The sequence below is a fragment of the Saccopteryx leptura genome, chromosome 3 (assembly GCF_036850995.1).
Source record: "Saccopteryx leptura isolate mSacLep1 chromosome 3, mSacLep1_pri_phased_curated, whole genome shotgun sequence".
In the NCBI taxonomy this organism is placed as follows: Eukaryota; Metazoa; Chordata; class Mammalia; order Chiroptera; family Emballonuridae; genus Saccopteryx; species Saccopteryx leptura.
Genome location: NC_089505.1, coordinates 259596593 through 259618988, shown reverse-complemented (window position 1 = coordinate 259618988; position 22396 = coordinate 259596593). Strand labels below are relative to the sequence as shown.

The 22396-nt window shown below is 37.7% G+C and overlaps 1 non-coding gene across 1 annotated transcript; it reads right to left on the bottom strand.

Annotated features, from left to right (window-relative positions):
• Positions 1-1248: 1248 nt before the first annotated feature.
• TRNAD-GUC (transfer RNA aspartic acid (anticodon GUC)) lies at positions 1249-1324 on the bottom strand. Its single transcript has one exon. It is a non-coding gene; the product is annotated as a tRNA-Asp (tRNA).
• Between the last annotated feature and the right edge of the window lie 21072 nt (positions 1325-22396).

Genomic DNA, 22396 nt, shown 5'->3' with positions numbered 1-22396 from the left:
AGTTCTCCTATCTAATGTCTCAAAGAAGCCTATAAAATTCTTTCCACAGGCATTTAAGACATATCTTAATTTAATAAAATAATAAGCACATGCCTTGTAGCAGTTTTAAGAGAAAAAGGAAGGTAAAACCAAAACCGAATCATTACAGGGTATTGAAACTCTATAAAGGTAAAAAGACTTTATCAAATAAATAAAATTGATCCATGGGGGATCAAATGTTATTTACAGTAATTACAGTAAAAAATAATTTACAACTCAGAAGGTGGGAATGGGAGCTAATTTTGGAGTCATTTCCTAACCATAAACATCAGGTGATGATGATATCAGCACATTGCCATTCCTCCATTCCTCTCTCAAATATTTACTCGCACATAAAGCCAACGATTAGAGAAGCAGTGCCCGGCAGGACTTTTACAGTCCACTCTTTGTGTCGGAATCTGTGTTTTTTTAAACACCCATTCAAACTATTTTGAGGTTTTATATGCCTAGACTCCATCATAAAATGGAATTCAGATATAACCTTTTGCAGTATGTGGAGCTAATGAAATCACCCCAAAGGTCATTGACTTAAGCAATAAGCACTTCAAATTGATCATGATCAGTTATACTATCTACTCCAGGTAATGCTTATTTTCTCTTTTTTTCTTTTTGTATGTATTCAAGTACTAGATTAGAAGATCAGTTTTTCCCTGGTGTTTAATATCTAATTTTCTACCAATCAGAACACAAGATATGCTCTGTTAGATTTATGATACTCTTAAAATGAGTTTTATTTTACAAGTCAAGGTACAATCACCAATTTTGTTGACATATTATTACCAGCTATGTAAAACCTTACATAAAAGCCAAAAAGGAGATAAATTTGTATATCTTGCAACTAATATTTAGATAGTGTGGGAAAATTTGAAATATGTAAGAATATGAATATACGTATATGCATGAAAAGAAAGCACACTTTTTTTTTTTTTGTATTTTTCTGAAGCTGGAAACGGGGAGGCAGTCAGACTCCCGCATGCACCCGACCAGGATCCACCCAGCATGCCCACCAGGGGGCGATGCTCTGCCCATCTGGGGCGTTGCTCTGTCGTGACCAGAGCCATTCTAGTGCCTGAGGCAGAGGCCATGGAGCCATCCTCAGCGCCCAGGCCAATTTTGCTCCAATGGAGCCTTGGCTGCAGGAGGGGAAGAGAGAAACAGAGATGAAGGAGAGGGCGAGGGTTGGAGAAGCAGATGGGCGCTTCTCCTGTGTGCCCTGGCCGGGAATTGAACCCAGGACTCCTGCACGACAGGCCAATGCTCTACCACTGAGCCAACCGGCCAGGGCCAAGAAAGCACACTTTTAAAATCAGTATTTTCATCTCTGTTTTTCAGATTAATTCTTTTATGTCTCTAATAATGTTTGGTAATTCAAACCATATATGATAATATTACATATGAACTTTACTTCAATCAAATAAAAATAATGTCAGTAAGCTTAAAGGACCAAATTTACATAATGTTATTAGATATATATCACAATTTATTTAAAATTTCTAAAAATCATGTGGTAAAACTTTAGTATTATAGCTAAAGGTTTGACTTTAGCTAATTCTAAGAATAACATAATTATTTCATTACATGAATATGTACCAACATCTCATCTTTATTTTTTATTTGGATATTCAATTGTGGGACAGTTCCCAACATATAGCACCTTCTCTTGAATATGAGCATAGAAAATAAGAGGAGTGAAAATTTATTTATTTATTTAACTTTAGGGAGAGAGAGAGAGAGACAGAGAGAGAGAGACAGATAGGGACAGACAGGAAGGGGGAGAGATGAGAAGCATCAGTTCTTCATTGCGGCAACTTAGTTGTTCACTGATTGCTTTCTCATATGTGCCTTGACCAGGGCCTCCAGCCAAGCCAGTGACCCCTTGCTCAAGCCAGCAACCCTGTGCTCAAACCAGCGACTTTGGGCTTCAAACCTGGGTCCTCAGCATTCAAGGCTGATGCTCTATCACTGAGTCACTGCCCAGTCAGGCAGGAGGAGTGGAAATTTAAATCATCAATTTTGCCACCTTGTCAGCAACCCAGGCAAAGCAGCTGATAGTGGCTGAAGTTGAAAAGAATTGTTGAAATGAGGTTTGGGAATTACAGTTTTAATTTTCTTTTCCTATTATGGACCCCATTCCAATGCATCAAGTATTATCTATTACTGAGGACAGAGATCAGAAGAAGAAACTAAAATTAAATAAATAATGGCATACCCTGCAGAACCGTAAAGATATTGTCAACAGAGCTCTCAGATTCTGAATACGTGATTTTTAGAATGATGCGCAATTCTTTCACCAGTGAAAGAACTACATTTTATAGTTATCGGAAATCCTTTTCTTTATTTTGAATTCTATCCACGATTTTCCTTTTGGCTGAAATATTTATATTATCAGTATGATGATATTGTTTCGGTTATTTATTGTTGCATCATTTAGATCATTTATTTTACATCCCACATCCAATATATAAGCAAATCCTGTTGGCTTTACCTTCAAAGTGTGTCCTGAATCCAACCATTTATCATCACTTTATCTCCAAGTCACCGTACTTCTCCCTTGAACCACACAGCAGGAGTTTCTAACATGTCTCCTGCCTTTTACTCTGGCCTCTGATGGTCTTCTTTTTACAAAACAGTAATTCTTTCAAAATTTAAATTAGATCAGGCCATTCTCCTGCTCCATCACACTCAGATCAGAATGCTGAGTTCTCATCATGACCTATGCCTTACCTCGTTCTAAGCTTCCTCATTTCCCACCCTTCTTTGGTGTTCAAACCACACTGGCCCTGTTGCAGCTGTACAGACAAGCAAGCTCTCTCCTCAGGACCTTTGCTCTTGAGCCACCTGTGCCTAGAAGACTCTGCTCCCAAATACACCTGGTTTGTGCCTTCACCTTACCTAGGTCTCCTCTCAAATATCAGCTCCCCAGGAAAGCTCTCTCTGACCATCTAGGTCTACGCCTCCCTGTTACACTGTACTCTGACTCTACATTAATTTGTTTCAAAACACTCATTGCTATATAAAACAAAATTATTGGTTAATTATTTGACTGATTAACTACCTGGTTGCCCCAATATGTCTGACTGTCCCAGAATATGAACTCATAAGTCAAAGACTTCCCTTCTTTCTTCCTTGGACATTACAAAAATTTTTTTTTTCTGTTTATTTGTAAAATTGCAGGGCATGACAAGTGTTTCTTTTACTTTCTGTACTGCTGTTGCTTCTCATGTTTAGGTGATAGACTATTTTCAGCTCCAGTGCAAGACCTGTCAGAGAGTGTCCTGGTGAAGGTGAGGGGCGGTGAAGTGGAATAGATCCACATTAATCACCGCAAATAGGGAGCTCTGAGATGGAATTATTCAGAGTATAATATATGCTATAATATGAATAAGCTCAATGATTGCATCTTCCTTTGTAAAAACTGTAGCATCTTCTTGGTGAGGATTTTGTCCCCCCAAATCTGTGAACAAAACTCTGTCCAACTTGCTGATGTGGAGTTCCAATGGTCCTATGGTTTTCCTAAGAGAAGATGGTCAGTTGATACTTCTGAAAACTGCTATACTTTTTTCCCCCTTATTTCACAAGGCAAAAATAAAACCCTTCTCTTACTTTACTTGTGTACTGTATATCCTTCTTCCTTTCCTGAAGATGTTCATAATTGATCGAAACTGTCACTTTGATAACCAGCTTTAAGAGGCCCATTTAAAAACATCTCGTAACTCCTGACGAGGGGTGCTGGGGGTGGGATGGAGGCAGGGAGCGGTGCAGCTCCAGCCAATGAGAAACAGTGACATGTGGAGTCAATGATCCATTTTTCTCTGAGAACTTTAGGGTAGGTGGCTTTAAATTAAATATTAACACTTTTAAAAAATGAGGTCTGGGCTGACTGTCACTGCACAGAGGAGACCTAAATTGGGCTGTGGCCCTGAGGTCCCAGCTCCTCGGCAGAGATGGTGTGCTGAGAGGGGGCGAAGGATCTGTCTATAGAGGGAAATGCGGTTGCAACTTCATTTTCCTCTGACATATTTTGTTGGCTGATTAATAGGCTGACACTAATTTAGGTCTCAGAAGACTAGACGGTTCTGTAACGGGATGGAAAAGGAAGGTGGGGGGGAAGAGAGGGGAAATAACAGAATGTGGGATGTCTTGGAATTTGGGCCTGGGGAAACCCAGGGCATATTTTAAAGACCTTACGTGCTGGCAAATTGAGAATGAAAAAGCCAGTGCCTTAAACAATTAATTTTGATAATCATGCAATCTAAATTGTCACACTTAAGTATCTCAGTGTTGACCTGTTTAGACAATGTGCCTTCATCCACAGGGGAGTAGTTTCAGTAGATCATGTTTAAGTTAGCTAATTAATATCAAAAGCAGTGTGGAATTGACTAACAGGTAATTTAATCAAAAGATAATTAAAACTATTGAAATTTATAAATTATTATTTAATTAATATTAGTTAATATTATAATTTTCAAAGTCTGAATTATGCTGATTAAAGGGTTCTCACATAAATACCACTGAAAATTAATTACAAATTAATATAATCTGCTGAACATCCTCTTAATGGACTTCCAGCTATTCTTGACTTTTGCAATAAATAAACATTAGACCCCATACTGCATCCCATTTTCCTGAATGTATTACCATATTCTGAAATATTGAGGCCATTAACCCCTTGGATTTCTGAGGAAATTCGCACATATAATGCATCTTTAATAGCAGAGAGGCTGATTGTTTTGTTAGGATATGAGGCTGAATCTGCTCTAGAGAAGCTTCCAGAAGATAGCTGATCTTTACTGTAGGGTGAAGGAGATGTTCTCATAGGGAATGTTGCCTGAGGCCAATGGCTTTTAATCACTTTATATGATACTTAGGGAACGGTGAAAATAAGTGAATTATTTCAGAAACCGTTAAGGCAGAAATTACCCTGAGCCTAAGCAAATTCGACTAAGATCATTGGGTCCAATAATCTTCATACAACATCAGGGTGGTTAATTCTTTCACAGACCGGCCTGAAATTTCTGACTGAAGACCACAGTTGAAAACACCGCCCTGGGCCCTTTGCTTTTCTCTGTACTTTGCCACAATCGAGGCCTGTTGGTGAATTCATTAGGAATGCTGAGAGAGAATTCAGGTCAGTGTGATTGGGGAGCCTGTGAAAACTCAGCCCCGGTCAATGGCCTGTGATAGAGCTGAGTTATATTTGCAGGGAATACAGAGAGATAAAGGAGACATGGGGGGTAGTGGGGTTTGGCGAGTAGGACTAGATATTTTCTCTCCTCTTATCTATCATAGGAAAATGAAAAAAATCCAGAAGAAATAGTCTTCATATTATATGTCGGAGTTAGCAATATTTCTACGTTGAGGTGGGCAAACACACTCAAAGAGTCTTGCAACACTGTGGAGACAACTCTTTATTGCTGCTTCTCCTCCCATTATTTAATTTTTGACTGTTAAGGGGCCTAGAGAAAGGAAATGGAAACCAGAAAGCTGAGCCAAAGGGAACTCTCTTTGGTCATTGAGGATTTGTGTTATTAACCTTTCTTAATAAACAGAGAAAGTGGGGCCATCCCCCTCCACCCTCCCCCAGCTGATAGCATCTAGCACTCTGGGAATGTCCTGTAAATATAAAATGACCTCTCTGCCTATATTTATGAGGCAGTTAGATGCTGAATGGGTTGTCACATAACTTAATACTACATATAGAAGCCCGAACTGAAATGTATATGCAGTAAAGACAGATTTACAGCTGCCTTGAGTTTCCCTGTGAATTTCCAAGATTTATCTGAGCTTAAGGTCTCAATCTTAGTTTATGCTGCTAGAGCATTCCTCAGAATTCACACTAGAGCAGGAGCTTGGGACTAGTGCTGAATTTCCTTTGATGAACATATGCTTTTGATCTCTCATTTTCTCTGGAGGCTCTGGCTGAAATGGAAGGTTGTAGTCTTCATTTTGTTTGAGTCATTTACGGTGGACCACTATCAAAAATGCTTTTTCTTAATTGGAGCATTTGGGGGAAACTAATGAAGGAAAAATCATGTCTCTCAAAAACGGAATCACAGCTGTAGTAGTAGATAAGACTGACATATTCAGTTCTTAGAAAGAGGCAATCAATGTTGAATGCGTCAGGTGAGTTCATTTCTCGAGCTCAGCTTTAATAGCTTATAAAGAAGATTGATTAAGTTCTTGTCTGATAGATCAATAGTGGAATGGAACTGTGCTTCCCTCTTTCCCTTCTTAAATGTGGATTCCCGATATGCTTAGAGGCAAATAAAAGGCAAACATTTGTGCTTTGCTTTTCTCCTCCAACTTATTAATGGCAGCTCTTATGAACAAGCGCAATATTTTTAAGTTACTTAGATTGCTTTATTTTATATTAAACATTTGAGAACTTCATTAATTCATCCAACAAATGAGTCTATTTCTTTCTGAACCTATAAACGATTCTGGTCTAGATAATAGTAAAAGTGGTAACACTGAAAATTTAGGGAAACTTCAGGGATTTAAGCCTTGAGATTCCAAATCTGCTGTCTATTCTCTTCTGATAGTTTACAAAAGTATAAAATTTTAGTCTTATACATTTCTATTGTATTTGTGGACTTACAAATTTTTTGTTGAACTAAATAATTTCCTTTGTTGTAGTGTCAATATAAAATACATATGTATTATTTACATATATTATCAACTCAGTTAATTTTATTTACATACTTATATTCAGATTTTTTTCAGTAGTCTTTCTTTTTTCTCTCTTTAGCTTCATGGAATCATGGCTGTTGACATTTGTTAAGTGTGATGATTATGTAAATAATTGCTAAAAGTTTTCCAACAACGATTAACTTGCATTTATCTATAGAATATTTTGAAATGCCCTTGTAATTATTTTCATCAATTGCCCCTTCTTAAACTACTCTTCTATCATGTACATGTAAATAAACTCATTAGTGGCTTTCTAATGCACTAAAAATGAATACCTTTCTGAGCCCCACAAGGCTTTGTATAATCTGACCACCAGGGCATCGGCCTCCAGTTACACCACACCCCAGTCAAGGGCTGCCCGTCAACTGCAGTGGAAGTCTTTCAGTTCTTTAGCTAGTCCTTTCTCTTTTCTACTCTATGACCATTTAAAATGTGTTTTGTTTTGTTTTCTGCAGAGAAGCCTATTTCTCCATCATTCTCTTCCCATTTACCTGGTCACCTTTTACTTAAACTTAGTTGGAAATTTGTTTTTCACTTCCTCTGGGAAGCCTTCTCTGATTCCTCCCAGGCACATCTCGCTTTTTTATGATTTGACATGACCATATTATAATTTGTATAATGTCTTTATTTGTTTAATTAGTTGACCAGTGACTACGAGGCTAGAGGCTAAATCTAGTTTTGTTCACCACTGTAATAATAAGTAGAGTGATAGAATTCGAGTTACTGGTACCTAGTATATGCTCAAGAAATATGTGTTTAATAATGAATGAGCATTGACTACGCTACCACTTTACACTGTCCTTTTGCTTTAATCAACCCCCCTTCCCCTTTGAAAGAACATTCAGAACTGCAGAAAACAGGGAGAGCTTATACCCTTAATAAAATGTATAAAACAACTAACTTTGTCTGTGATTTCTGAAGAATTGGAGTCCATTTTTCCTTAAAGACAGTAAGAATCACATGACTTAATGAAAACTATGTATTGATGCTTGATTAATATTTAATTTTTCTCTTCCCTCAGTGAAGATTAGAAGGGGTGTGTGTGTGTGTGTGTGTGTGTGTGTGTGTGTGTGTAGAAGTGTTTGGAGATGGTGATAACAAGAATGGTTGTGTTTGAATATTCCCAATACAGGTCCAGGAGAAGGGAAGTCTGTTATTGTAAGAGTAAATACAGTGTTTTCCTTTGTGATTTATTTAAGAAAAAGTCTATGATCCATGTCAATGTGAGATTAAAACAATTTTATGCAGCATCAGAAATAATTCTGCTTTTAAGGGAGAACAATAATAGACCATCAGGAGTAAAAGGCTGTCTCCAAGAGGCAGGTCTCTTCACATACCTGAGGGCCTTCTTGGGTAGAAAGGGAAGAACAGACGCAAATACAGTTGACCCTTAGACGACGCAGAAGTTAGGGGTGTCCACCCTGCACAGTCAAAAATCCGTGTCACTTTCAACTCTACAGTTGGCCCTTCTGGGCTTTCATACCCACAGATTCCACCAAAGGGGATCAAAAACAGTATTTTCTCTCCCTGGCTGGGAATCTGCAGTTGGGACACTCACAACTGAGAATCCATGGTTTGTGATCTGTGCACAGGAATGTGAAAGTAGTTTTGGATCTGCAGTTGGTTGAAGGGCTATAAAAGGAAGGGCTGACTGAGGGCAACTATTCATTGAAGATAATATGCAAAGTGGATCCCCACTGTTCAAACCCATGTTCTTCAAGGGTCAATAGTATATCAAATAAAGAGATGAACATTTTTGGACAGTAATGCTACCGTGCATTATTCAGAAGTTAAAAGTAGCTTGTTAAGAGAATACAAGAAACTTTCTATGTGAGTGAAACTATTCTTTTTCAACTATTCTACATCATCACTTTTTTATATAGTTTTTCATCTTCCATGAACTTATTTCTTTTGGAATTCAAGGCAAGTGCTAATACTTTTCAGGCACAGTGTTGCTTAATTTTCAGAAGCTGTAATGAGAACAAGTTTGCTGAGTTGAGTGTACAGGGCCTGTGTGGTCTCTAGGTCTGCCTTTGTTTTTTTTGTGTTTTTATTTTATTTTATTTTATTTTGAATAACCAAGGCAGCCTTCTTGGCCTTACTTATAAAAGAGCAATAAATACTTCAACCTTCTTGAGTTTTTAAAGGAAAAAAAATACTTTGAATTTTCAGAAATATTATTTTAAGAAAATGGTATCATAACCCTTGTTTAAAATTATGTTTAAGGAATGTTTATATATATGTTAACTGAAATTCATGAAGTAGAAATGTTTTCTGTTACAACAAAGGCTTTTGTGTGGCACAATATGAGCAAGCTTGCAACTTTTAATGATATGTTATTTTATTGATTTTTTTATTAGTAGCATAAGTATGGTAGGTAATATGATAGGGAAATCTTTGGATGCAGCTCTTTTCATAGTTTCAATGGATTGGTAACTACAGGTCCTGTTTGTGTTTACTTTGCAACTTTGTTTTATCAAATAACTAAGGTAAATGTTATTAGTCTGACAGCACACCATAAGCTTTATGTTACTAATTTTTTAAACCCTATTATATTTTATAAATTTCTGATTTAAAAAAAACTCAAGAAATAAAACATTGACTCTATAGGAAGATACCTTTTTGCCTCCTCTGCTAGACTCTATGGACAGAAGAGAAAGACAACCAAAAAGGCTATTTTGTAATTTTATAGATGCTTTTATTTCAGTTTACCTGAGCAGTTTATTGTCTTGTTTTAATTACCATGAATTAAAATATAAATAGTGATCAATCATGGGTTTAATATTTTAAGGCTAGTATTTTGTGGTTATAGCCTGATACTTTGTTTGCTTCAAAAGCTTTATTAAAATGATACTAAGAGGACAGATCTTTTGTTAAGTGTTCTTATCACAGATACACAAAAATAAAATAAAATAAAACTAAAGAGAGTGATAGGAAACTTTTGGAGGTCATGGGTATGTTTATGGCATAGTATGTGGTGATGGTTTCATTGGTGAATACTTATCTCAAAACTCATCAAGTTGTAGACATTAAATATGTACAGTTTTAGAGCAGAAAGAGAGGTCAAGCTTTGACACAGGCTGAATATCTACTTAGGATGACCTAATAGAGAGCTCTAGAAGTAGTATGGCCTCTCAGAGTTAGACCAGGATGGCCGGATATTTATAGTCTCACAGTAACCAGTCATTTTATGTGGACTGCTCCAAAAAGAGGAGTGAACTTGCATAAGGCCACTGTTTGGAATGGGAGTGATCCCTGGAAGGACTAACAACTGAAGACTGTGCTGACAGCATACCTTGCAGCTAGGATGACAACTTGTCTTTTATTGAAGGGGGTACAGATGGCATATCACAGTATTCACCACATAGGTTAGGTCATATGTCTAACTGTAATCTAAAAATCCCGGCTGGTAGATACCATGGCATCCAGTCCTTTGGGTGGGAGGCTGTAGCATCAAGAATCTCTGGTGTAAACCCTGCCTGGTTGGCTCAGTGGGAGAGCATCGGCCCAGTGAGAGAAGTCTCAGGTTAGATTCCTGGCCAGTCACAGGAGAAGCGCCTATCTGCTTCTCCACCCTTTTCCCTCTCCTTCCTCTCTGTCTCTCTCTTCCCCTCCTGCAGCCAAGGCTCCATTGGAGCAAAGTTGGCCTGGGCACTGAGAATGGCTCCATGGTGTCCACCTCAGGTGCTAGAATGGTTCGGGTTGCAATGGAGCAATGACCCAGATGAGCAGAGGATCAGCCCCTAGTGGGCTGGCCGGGTAGATCCTGGTTAGGCGCATGTGGGAGTTTGTCTGTCTACCTCCCTGCTTCTCACTTCAGAAAAATACAAAAAAAAAAAAGAAAAGGATCTCTGGTGTAAATCATATTAAAAGCAATATATGCAATTAGCATCAGCCAGAAAGATCCAGCTGTACTAAAAGAGGGACTGTAGTATAGAAGGAGAGTCTAGGACCCAGGAACAGAATATTGGTCAGAGAACCAGGTCCAGGCCCCAAAGCAGATAAAGTAAAGTTTAGGGCAAGAGAAAGTGGGATCAAGGAATTAGAATGCCTTCTGGAAACTGAGGCAAAAGGATAGTCGTATGGCATGGACAAAGATCACAGATATGGGGAAATAAGCCCCATATCAGAGGGAACACGCTGATCTATGCGAGTTAGGATTGGCTCAGAGTTTGCATTATTGAAGATCTTTCTACTGTAGATTGTATGAGGTGGAATTGGGCAGCAACTAAGAGAAAGGAGGAAACCATTTGCAATGTGCACAAATATAAACCGAGGAATTCACTGTGTTTTGAAGACACAAGTTTTGCTTATAGTAATAGTATGAACAAAATGGCCTGTCTGGGCCATTTTCAGAGGATTCAGAAAAGACAAATAGTTCTCTTCTCTAAAGAAACCTGAGATCTGTGTCTCCTAAGAGAGATGACGGTGGAACAGGAAGGCCAAGGATCAGATTCCAACCTTTTCCAAACATTTCCAATGTTTCTCTTTTTGGTCCATGCACAAGCCACACTCCTGTCCGAATTTTTAGGTCCTGCACAATTTCATTTCACCCACTTGTCCTGCCTCATTCCCTGCATCCTCGAATGTGCTCAGCTCACTGCCTCCTCTGGGGCTACCTTCTCTGTGGCTCCCACAGCCCTCTGCCTCTCCTTATCCCTCCCATCTTTTTAAGGCCCACTTCAGATCATGCTTCTCCATGGAGATGACATCTGCTCTTCTGTTATTGTACTGGCAAAGCTTAACTGTTCTCAATTTATTTCCTGAATACTACTTTTATCTTCCCAGCTAAATAGATTGCAGTCCTGTCAGAAGATTCCTATCAGAAGTTTCTTTTGTGTCTTTTCCACGCTCAGCAAAGGGCGGGGCACCAGGTGACTGCTGGGTAAACAGTTAGAAATTAATCGATTGACTTTACCTGAGATGGCACATTCAATTCAGAATTCCCGAGTTAATGACATGGAGTTGTTTTAAAAACTTTTCTCATTAGATCTCATGTTTTCTTACATCTGATGGTAATGAAAATATCTCACCTCAAACCTTCCCCTTTTAATGAATATGTTTTCACTGTAGTCAAGATTTTGTTCTCACAGGGAGTTGACTTCTGTCTTATTCCAGTGTGGCAGTGCCGTCCAGGACTCTCTGAGACAGGCCATCTCTCCTATGGTTGTGACCGAGGGGGAACTAAGTGCTAGCTATGGGACATTAATTCTTCTCGGTAGTATTTTTATTGTGTAGGACCTGAAGTTTAGGATTAAGAGGACATCATTTGCTCGAATCCCATGAACACCTATATTTCACAAATATAATTAATTCTCTTTGTGAGACTTCAACAATATGATTTTCAACTCTTTGTTGACTCATTAGCCTTATGTAATCCAGTAATTTGAAATCTTTGATATATTTAATTCATGTCTAAAAAGAGGAGCTTGTTCGTCGGCCTGGCATGTAGAAGTTCTGGGTTTGATTCCTGGCCAGGGCACACAGGAGAAGCGCCCATCTGCTTCCCCCTCTCCTTTCTCTCTATCTCTCTCTTCTCTTCCCCTCCTGCAGCCAAGGCTCCATTGGAGCAAAGTTGGCCTGGGAGCTGAGGACAGCTCCATGGTCTCTGCCTCAGGTGCTAGAATGGCTCCGGTTGCAATGGAGCAATGCCCGAGATGGGCATGTTAATCCAAATTCGGAGGAACCCGAAATATGGAAGACAGGAGCAAAGTCTGTCGTTTACACATTAAAGTTTTATTGTCTAGCTTGGCCAAGCAGCGGGAACTCCGACAGAAATCTGACGGAGAGCGCGCTGGCCCTTTGTTCTACTTAGTTTTTATAGTTTTGTAAGTGGGAAGTACAGAAGCAAAAATTGCAATTAGGAGCCCCTTACCGCTATTGGTTATAGTCATATGTCCTTTAACATGATAGGACCACGTTCAATTTGCAAACCATACATCATTTTGGAGAAAACAAAATTTACAAGTCAACACAATGGTAGAAAAGATATCTCTTTACATATTAAAAGGCCTTCCTATATTTTCTAGTGTTCATCCACCATCTCTCTGTCCAGAGTCAGAGGTATTAACCACATGCATTTACATAAGAGAGGTAGTTTCCGTGGGGACAAATGCCCGCAAATGGCTTATAGTTATAAGAAAAGGTTTATTTTGGCTTTTCCCTTCCTGCACCTGGCTAGCCATTCACTCCTTTCCCCACAGGTGTGGTGGAATGTCAGGGAATCTATGCTTTCCTTCCCTTTTCATTTACAATACAATGGCAAGATCCATCCTGGTTATGCCAATCACACAGCACAGAGACTATTCTCACAATTTCTCTTCACACCTTAACTCAAATTAATAAAATGTCCTCCAAGCCTCCTAAAATATTAATATTAATTCTGTAGCCTTTGGTACTTTACAACACCTGCGGGTGAAATGGCTCAGTGGCTCCTCAGGCAGAGTATAGCCCCCTGGTGGGCATGCTGGGTGGATACCAGTCAGGAGCATGCGGGAGTCTGTCTCTCTGCTTCCCTGCTTCTCACTTCAGAAAAATTAAAAAATAATAATAATAAAACAAATTAAGAGGAGCTTGTTTTAAATTAAACAAATTTGTTTAAAATATCTTTCTTTTAAAGTTGTCATGTCATCCCTCACATTTTATTTTAGTTATCAATAATGGCTGTGTTATATGTATGTTTCTATATATGCATATGTTATGTGTATATATGTATGCATATAATATTATTTCAAAAATTTAAAACAATGTTTCTCACTTGTTAAACAAATATTTATAAAGTACCTACAGTGTGCCACTTATTTAAGCACTAGAACTACAGAAGAGAAGAGAATAGACAAAAATATCTACCTTACATTATAGTGGGGAACACAGACAATAACTTACATTCAAGAGGAAAGAAAGATAATAAGATAAATTCTAAAATAAAGCAGAAAGGAGGAGGATATAAAACATCAGAGTGTTCTTAGTTTTGTTTTTGTTTTGTTGAAATCTTAGATAGATGGGATTCGAAGTTAGGGAATAAGAGGATGACTTTTAAACAAACACCTGTAAGAAGTGGAGGAAAGAGTCACACAGATATTTGGGGAACGAGCATTCCAAGCAGAAGTAGAAGCAAGTGCAAAGACCTTTGGGCAGAGAGCCAGATGTTTTCTCATATGAAGCAGAGAGGAGATTAGGAGGGACTCATCATAGATGAGGTTAGAGAGGAAATGAGTTCAATCCTGTATGAATCTAATCTTGAAAACTGTCATCAGGACTTAACTCTTAGTGCTACAGAAGCCCCCACAAGGTTTAGAGCACCATTATCAGACCATTAGTATTATTAACCCATTTTACAGAAGAGACTATATGGAGCACTTATCACAAAGATACCTTGAGAAATGCTCTTATACTGGAATCATTGATGATGTAATCCTATTTTATTTTTCTAGGCAGAGATGTTTTCATATTTGTTCATACACAGCAGAAGAGTGACCCCTTCTATTTGGTGGATTTTTAGTTAATAAAGTTTATTCAAATCCCAGTAGTGGAGACCAGCATAGGTAGTGGGGAAAGTGTTGGACTTGGAGTTTCCATAGTTTTGGCATCTTGCTTCCACTACCACAAGCTTTCATTTACCGAAAGCCCACTATTTGCCGGGCACTGTAATAAGACTTGTATATGTGTTGTCTCACTTAATTCTTACAGCAGCTTTTGAGTAGGTACTGTTATTCTAATTGTATAGATAAAGAAACTTTGTGTTAAATAATTTAAATCACTTGCCCCAAATCCTACTGCTAATAAGGGAGGGGCACTAATTAACATTCTAGATATGGCTTCTAAAACTAATCTCAGTGTTCCTCCTAAAATAGGTTAAAACCCTAACTCCTTAATCACTGTGGCCAAGGTAGGACTTTTGATAGACTTGAGGAACCTTTCCAGATGTGTCTAACTAAACTTGTGTTCTTGTTTCAGGGCCTCTATTATTTATCGAATGTTTAGGTTTTATTTTGTCCCTGCTTAAAGTGGAGCTATAAATTAAAAGGTTTTTTCTTTTCCTCTGTTTCCCTTTCCCCTTTCCCCTCCTCAGACCATTTGCATCTCCCCCTCCCCTACTGTGTCACTAACAGTAATAACTTCTGTGTCGTCACCATGACTTTCTCCATGTTCCTATAATCATATGTAAACATACTGCCTCCGCTTTATAAAAATCAGATCACATTGCATAGATTTCTCTAGTTGTCACTTGACATTGGGAAAAAACATTTCCTCCAATTCAGTTGATTTTCAAGCATTTTCCTATTGAAGGCATTTTCTTTGTTTCCAGTTCTTTGTGTTTCAGTAAATTACTTGTTACTACTTACTGACAATTTTATTTTTTTGATTGATTCCCAAGAAAAAGATTACTGAGATTAGGGTATATACAATTTTAATTTTTATAGCTCTTTCTGGATTACTTTTAGAAAGTTCTGTAACAATTCACATTTCCCGAAGATAGTTGTGTTACTGAATGGAGTTTCATCATCTAGTATCACTATCAGAGCCAAGCACTAAACAGCAAGAATTGCAGGGGAGAAATTAGTCACTTTATTTGCAGAGCGCCAAGAAAGGAGAATGGAAAAGCTATGGCTCAAAAGCCCAAACTCCTCCATCCAGGGTTCAGGCGGGTTTTTAAGAGTATAGGGGGCCGGTATGCAGAAGCGTCAATGGGGCAAGTTTTCATTGGAGGGTGTTGGAGGTCGGCCGTTTACGGTAAGGGGTGTCAGCACTGGATTTTGCTGGGCAATATACCCTTTGCTTCTGAAAAAGTTCCAGTGTTCCAGTCCTATTTATGTCCCAGTCCTTTGGTTCTGTGGGTGGGGAGGCAGGTACAGGGTGGGTGAGACTTTGGTTCCTGGTTACAGCTGGAGGTCACATGCTTTGGCTACATGACTTATGGTTTTTGATCTTTTGTCTCTGAGAAACAACTCAGTATCTTGTCAAACAGGATAGGACTGTTTTGAGCTAGTTCTACAGTTACAGTTGTTAAATGTAACTATTTTCCTGAATCCTCACTCAATTGGATGTCACTTCTTTGTTTAATTTTTTTCTAATCTGATCGACATAAAATATCTCATGGAATTTATATATTTTTTTCTGTCTGCTAGGGAAGTTGAACATCATTCTATAGGTTTCTCTCATGCAATGTCTATTCAAATGCTTGGTTTGTACATCTGCTGGATGGTATATATATATATATTTTTAATTGATGTGAAATTTATATAACATAAAACTAACCATTTTAAAATGAACAATTCAGTGGCACTTACTTCATTCACAATGTTGTGCAACCATGCCTCTGTCTATACTACTCACAAAAAATAGAAGATATTTCAAAATGAATATGAAGCAATAAAAAAAGAGCATTTGATTGATTTTTTTTATTAAACAAGAACATCAGAAAAGCAAATGACAAGTCAAAGAAAGTTGTTTGATTATGCAAATGAGATGCAAAGCCAACTTTTCTTTCACTGGTGGAAATGTACCATACAAAAGGCTGAAAGTACTGGAGTATGTGCACGTTCCTCAATCCCCTGATTTTTGTGAGCAGTGTAGTTTCAAAACATTTTTATTGCCCTCAAAGAAAACCCATACCTGTTAAGCAGTTAGTCCCTATTCCCCCCACCCCCTGCCCAGCCTCTGGTAAATACTAATCTGCTTTCTGTCACTATGGATTTACCTATTCTGGATATTTCATATAAATGGAATCCTACAATAAGTGACCTTTTGTGTCTGGCTTCTTTCACTTAGCATAGCGGTTCTCAACCTATGAGTCGCGACCCCAGCGAGGTCGCCTAAAGCCATCGGAAAATACATAATGCATATCAGGTTTTTACATTCAGAATCATAACTGTAGCAAAATTACAGTTATGAAGTAGCCACCAAAATTATTTTTTGGTTTGGGGTCACTGCAACATGAGGAACTGTATTGCGGGGTCACGGCATTAGAAAGGTTGAGAACCACTGACTTAGCATAATGTTTCCAAGGTGCTTCGTCATGGGTGATATATCTTTTCGTTATCAACTCGAAAGCTATTTGTGGGTTTGAGATTTTAAAGTTTTTACATCATCTGGATTGCAAAATCTTCCTAATGATATTATTTGCCCATAGATTTTGTTTATACAATAGTCATACAGTGGCTTGTAATTTTTACACATTCAGCTATATCTCCTGTCTTTCATCTCTGGGTTTGTGATTCGGTGTCCTAAAGTTTGTTCTAATATTTTTATTGGCTTATGTTTACATTGAAATATTTAAGCAAATTGGAATTCTCGTATATGATTTATTTTCTCTCAGAGGGATAGCCACTGTTGTCATTGTTATTTTTTAATAAATTATCTTTTCTTTGCTTGATTGAAATAATATTTTTCTATATATTAAATCCCTGCTATTGACTTTTTTTTCTGGTTTCTCGAATGTGTCCACTGATCTCTGAATATTCCTATGCCAGGACCATACTATTTGATTCATGTTTTGTATTGGTCCTACCTCTTTTTTTTTTCCTGAGTTTATATTAACTTACCGAAAGAATTTTTAATGGTGGGAAAGAAAAATTTTGTTTTCCATTTTGGATTTTAAAGGCAATGAATTTGAGAATTCATGCTGAAATAAGTGACTAGATCATTTCTTTCTCTTTTTGTTGCCAGAACTGTAAATTTGAACCCTGATGAGCAAGAAAAGAATAGTACTTAACTAGTTCCTGCCTAGGAGAAATACAGAGATAAGCCCCTTTTCATCAAGTCTCATATCAGTCACAGGGGTTTCATATCTTAGCCAGCACCACTGCATTAATCTGGGAGTGTGTTGAATATTAAGTATAGAGTGATACACACACTTTCTTCTTTCCTGGGAGAGCTGCTTACTTTACTAGTGATTCCTTGTAGAACCTGTCCTGTGCATGCATTTTATTCTTCGGTCACTAAAGAACATTAAACTCTTCATCTATGAAGCATTGTAGGCAACCATTCATTGTGTGCCTGTTTACTGGGTAAGACCTAGAAAAGAAGACATTACTTGTTCTAGCTTTGAAAAACAAAGATAAATTTTACTTCCCTAAAAGAAGACACAATCTCTATCCTTGAGAAAATCACAGCACATTTGGGAAAATATAAATATTTATAATCATATCTAAATACATCTTCAAATCAACATCTTTATACACAGATGCACACATATTCCAGTAATAAGTTACATTTGAATAACATAGCTCTTTGTAGTTTAGAAAGTATTTTCATCAAAATTGTTTTATTAGAATGTATATACAGCATTGTGAACAATCTCCAGTAGCTTTCTGTAATTCCGATTTACTGATGCTCAAAATAAGATGTTTAGGGTAAGCAAGGTCAAGATCCTTTAAAAAATGATGCTTTAATTCCTGCTACTTTTTACCCAGGTTTATTCTTCAATGGAGACATTCTTGGTTCCCAGCACCAAAGCCATACGTCATCCTTTCCCCTCAGGAGTGGGGTATTCAGCAGTTTGGTTAGGTATTTATACTATGTAGTATGGCTTGTTCTTGGAGATGGAGATCCAGTAGCAAACAAGACCCCCATGGTCCCTGCCCTCACAAAGTTTATGTAATATGTTATGTGTGTTTTTGAGAGGAGGGGTATGGAGGACAGGGAAGGCAGGATAAGAGACATATCAGCAAATAATTAGAACTGTGATCATTATGCAGCAGACTAGGATACAGTACCCATAATATCTACCTGATCTAGGTGGATAGTAAAGTGAACTTTTCTAAGGAAGTGATTGTTAAACTAAAAATGCATGAGGTAGGGGGAAGGGATTTAGTAAGAGGGAAAGCCATAAGGCAGGAAGGAGACTAGAACGCTGAAGAATCTGAAAAAAAGGTGGCAAAGGCTGGAATCTGAATAGCAAAGTTGGGTTGAAATAAAGCCAGAGAATGAGTTAGGGCAGGATTCTGCAGGGTTAGTAGTAGCTCAAAGTGAAGATTTTGGAAGTTACCCCTGGAGCAGTGAGAAGCTTTGGAGAGACATGGTTATATTGAGTTCTCTGGCAGGACATGAGAAAAGAGACCAGCTTTAAAAACAACAACAAAAAAAGCCCTGATAGAACTGAGGTGAGAAATGAGGGTGACTTAGACTGGATGTTAGTAGGAGAGATGGAGAGAAGGGAACAGATTTGAAAAGCGTTTGCAAAATTGAAATCACAGGGCTTGGCAATTGATTCATGGTGTGGAGAAGATGTCAAAAATATCTCCCAATCTTTGACTTGGGCATGAGGGGAAGATTGTGTGACCTTAAAGTAACAATTGGATGAAAGGGTCTGGAAAATTATTTCGCTTCTTTCTTCACAGGTGCAAAAGGGAAAAAAATAAATGTGCCCTTGTAGGAATTAAAGCCATTACAACACACCAAACATTTGCTTTAACTAGAGAAGGCTACAGTTGTACAGAGCTGACATGACTATGATACACTATTGATAATAAAACTGATCCTGCCCTCTATAAAAGTTAAGATAATTATTATACACTTGCATGTTCCCTCATGTTATTTATTATTTTATATTTAAAACCATTATTTTTATTGCAAAAGAGGCATAATTTTACTTTTAGCCTATAAACCTTACTATAACTTATCTGTATCTTCTAAGCACAAAGCCATTTTTGTCTCTTTAATAAGTGTAGTAATTTACATTGGCTAATGGTATAACTATTATAATTAGAACAATGTAGTTATATTCTTAACCACTGCCTTATAACCATTTTAAGTCTTGTTATTTTTTCTTGGTAGAGTGGAGCTTATGATTAACCATGAATTTGTTACCATTTAAAAAAAAAATCTTTGCTTGCTTTGTTTCACTTCTGGCACAATCCAGTCAGCAAAACTTGACTATAGTTTGGAGATTTTAATCACTACTGAGTGAAATTGAATACCTGGCTGTTTTTTTTTTCTTCTTGGTTCTAGATTTATTTGGGTTTTCTTCCTAGGTCTTTCATTACCAGGCTAGTGCATGCAGTTTTTCATGGCAAAAGGAAAATTTAGTCTTTTTTTTTTTTCAACTACACCATGGTGAATCGTTGCAGAAAGGAGAATTTATTGTTAATGATTAAAATTCTGAATACCAATTATAGTGAACTCTGTTATCTGGAATGATTACAAAATAAAATGCTTTGTTTAACTATATATTCATATGTAATTGATAGAAAGTTAATTTTTTAGTAATCAGAGCCAAACTAACCTCCCTTAAAACTAAAACCAAGTTTAACTGTACTTTGGCCTTTGAGGAGTTAGAAGGTGTCTCAGGATTTTCTAAGCCCAGAGTGGGGCATGACATTTATTATTCTAGACTCCATTATGCTTACTCTATAAACTTGCAGAAATTCTCAGTAATATAACTGTCAACTGATGGTTGTTGTCCCCCATTCAAATGCCAGCAGGAATCCCCAATTTGGGGTGTGGTGAAGAAGGAAATTCTAGTTCGTGCAAACAGCTCAGTGGTAATACAGCAAGGCTGTGAGAACAGCACAGCTGTGGAACAGCTCCATAGAGCCACAGTGTGGTTATGAAAGCAGCACTGTTGGCTCTGGGACCAGTCCCCTTTCCAGCTAGGCAGCTCTGCTCATGATGGTGGGCTCTGCTCTGCCCCACCTCACTGTGTGCTCTGCACAGGCCAGCAGTGGGCAGTTTCCAGTGCTCAGTGGGAGGTCCATTTCTGGAGCCATAGGGGAGATGGCTTATATAGACAAAAGTCACCACTCCTGGTCCTTGGTTGGCCAGAATAGAGTCACTTTGATTGGTTGGAACTGTGCAGCTCGGATTGGATGGGAAAAGCTTCAGTTGTATTGGTTGAAATAGGACTCCAGAACTTCTTTATAAGGGCTGGCTGAGATGGTAGAAACACAGGCAGGTAGTCCAGCACAGAGGTTTCTTATTTGAAGTGTAGTTTGTGTGAGAGGCCCCTGTGAAGAAATGGCTGCTAGGCAATGCATCTATCATCTATCTATCTATCTATCTATCTATCTATCTATCTATCTATCTATCTACCTATCATCATCATCATCTAGCATCTATTTTAATTTGAGCTCAGCCACTGGGTGCCTTTCATAGCAGGTGTCTTTTTCTCCCCACCCCCCCAGCTTCATGTAACATTTTTAGATTCAGAAAAGAGAGCATTGCTCAATATGTCAGATCTTCATTATCTTTTTCCAAGTTACAGCAAACTTCTCAACTTTTTAAACGAAAGCGTATTCTAAAGGCATATAATAAAGTGTTACGGCTAGCAAGGCTGGGTCTAAGAGGTGAAATGGATAGTTAAAATAATTAAAATGTAAGGTTTTAATTTTTTATTTTATTTAAAAGCCTAATAATCTGGATCCTAACCTACCATAAGCATTAACTAAGTGGATTTGTTTTTTAGCACTGACCTTTTCCACCTTAGTGCCAGGGTTGTTCAAGGTCAAATCCACCTGCCATCTTACTGCTGTCCTTGATCACCAATGATTAAGAGACCTTTCAAGGTTGCAAATTATGAAAATATCCTCTACCCAAGTTAACCAGAAAACTTATTAATAATATACCCTGAATATTTCCAATTTGGGCAACATTATTTATTTTAAAGAATTTGGTAAAAAGAAACAAACCCAAGAGCAAAACACACATTTATTTCAGCAACTTATGAAATTCAGAAAAATATACTTTTTTCTTTTTAATTATCCGGAGACAAATTATGTTTCCTTGTCTCTTTGACTCATAAATCTCAACCTACATGGGTATCACAAGGCACAATAATAGCAAAGGTACTTGCTGCATTGCTCTTTTGGTGCAAATTAAATCCATCTGTGTGACCTCTTAATGACTTTTTTCTTAATCGAATGAGATTTTACACAATCAAATACTTGCATCCATTTTCATCATTGTTTTTATCTCCCTGAAATTGCTTAATGAAAGGTCAATACAAATGCTATTAACAGTGAGAAACAGAGCCATGTATGTGAAACCCCTTTGTAAACTGTAAAGTGCTCACAGATGTATTAATAATGAGAACATGACAATAGTGGGTGTTTTGAACAAGGCTGATGGTCAAATATTCCCTAAGTACTAACTAGGAACCAGGGATGCAACTTTCCTGGAGGAGACTTGAGCTTCTGCATTAATTTGAATCTGCTCATCTGCTCTGCTGAGATCGTGCACATTGTTTGGCCTATTTCCTCTCTAATGACAAGTCTGGTGCATTTTGATGGAGAACCTGCCAAACATGTCAAATTTCAGACCAACAGGTAGCCAGCTGCCCCTGACTCTGAGACATTCTTTCTACATGTTGATTTCATTTATTTTGCCTTCCTCTACAAGGCCCAACTCCAGGCTGATTTCTTTCAGAAAGCTTGTTCTTCACTATTCTAACATGAAAGGCATTGCATCGGTAACTCTTAATATTTGAGCTCTTATTTTGACAATAAACGTATTAATGTGACAACTCTCTTTTTGCCTCCTGGAATCCTTACAGACCCATGTATTTTTAGGTAAATTTTATGGGTGTGTAACTTATATTCCCTTTCATAATAGAAAACTCTTGAAGTCTAAGAGTAAATATGTCTTAGTTTTTTACTTCTTTTTTTGTTTGTTTTACAAAAGAGATTTACTTTTTATACAAAAAGTGGTGTGTGGTATGGACAGAGGAAAA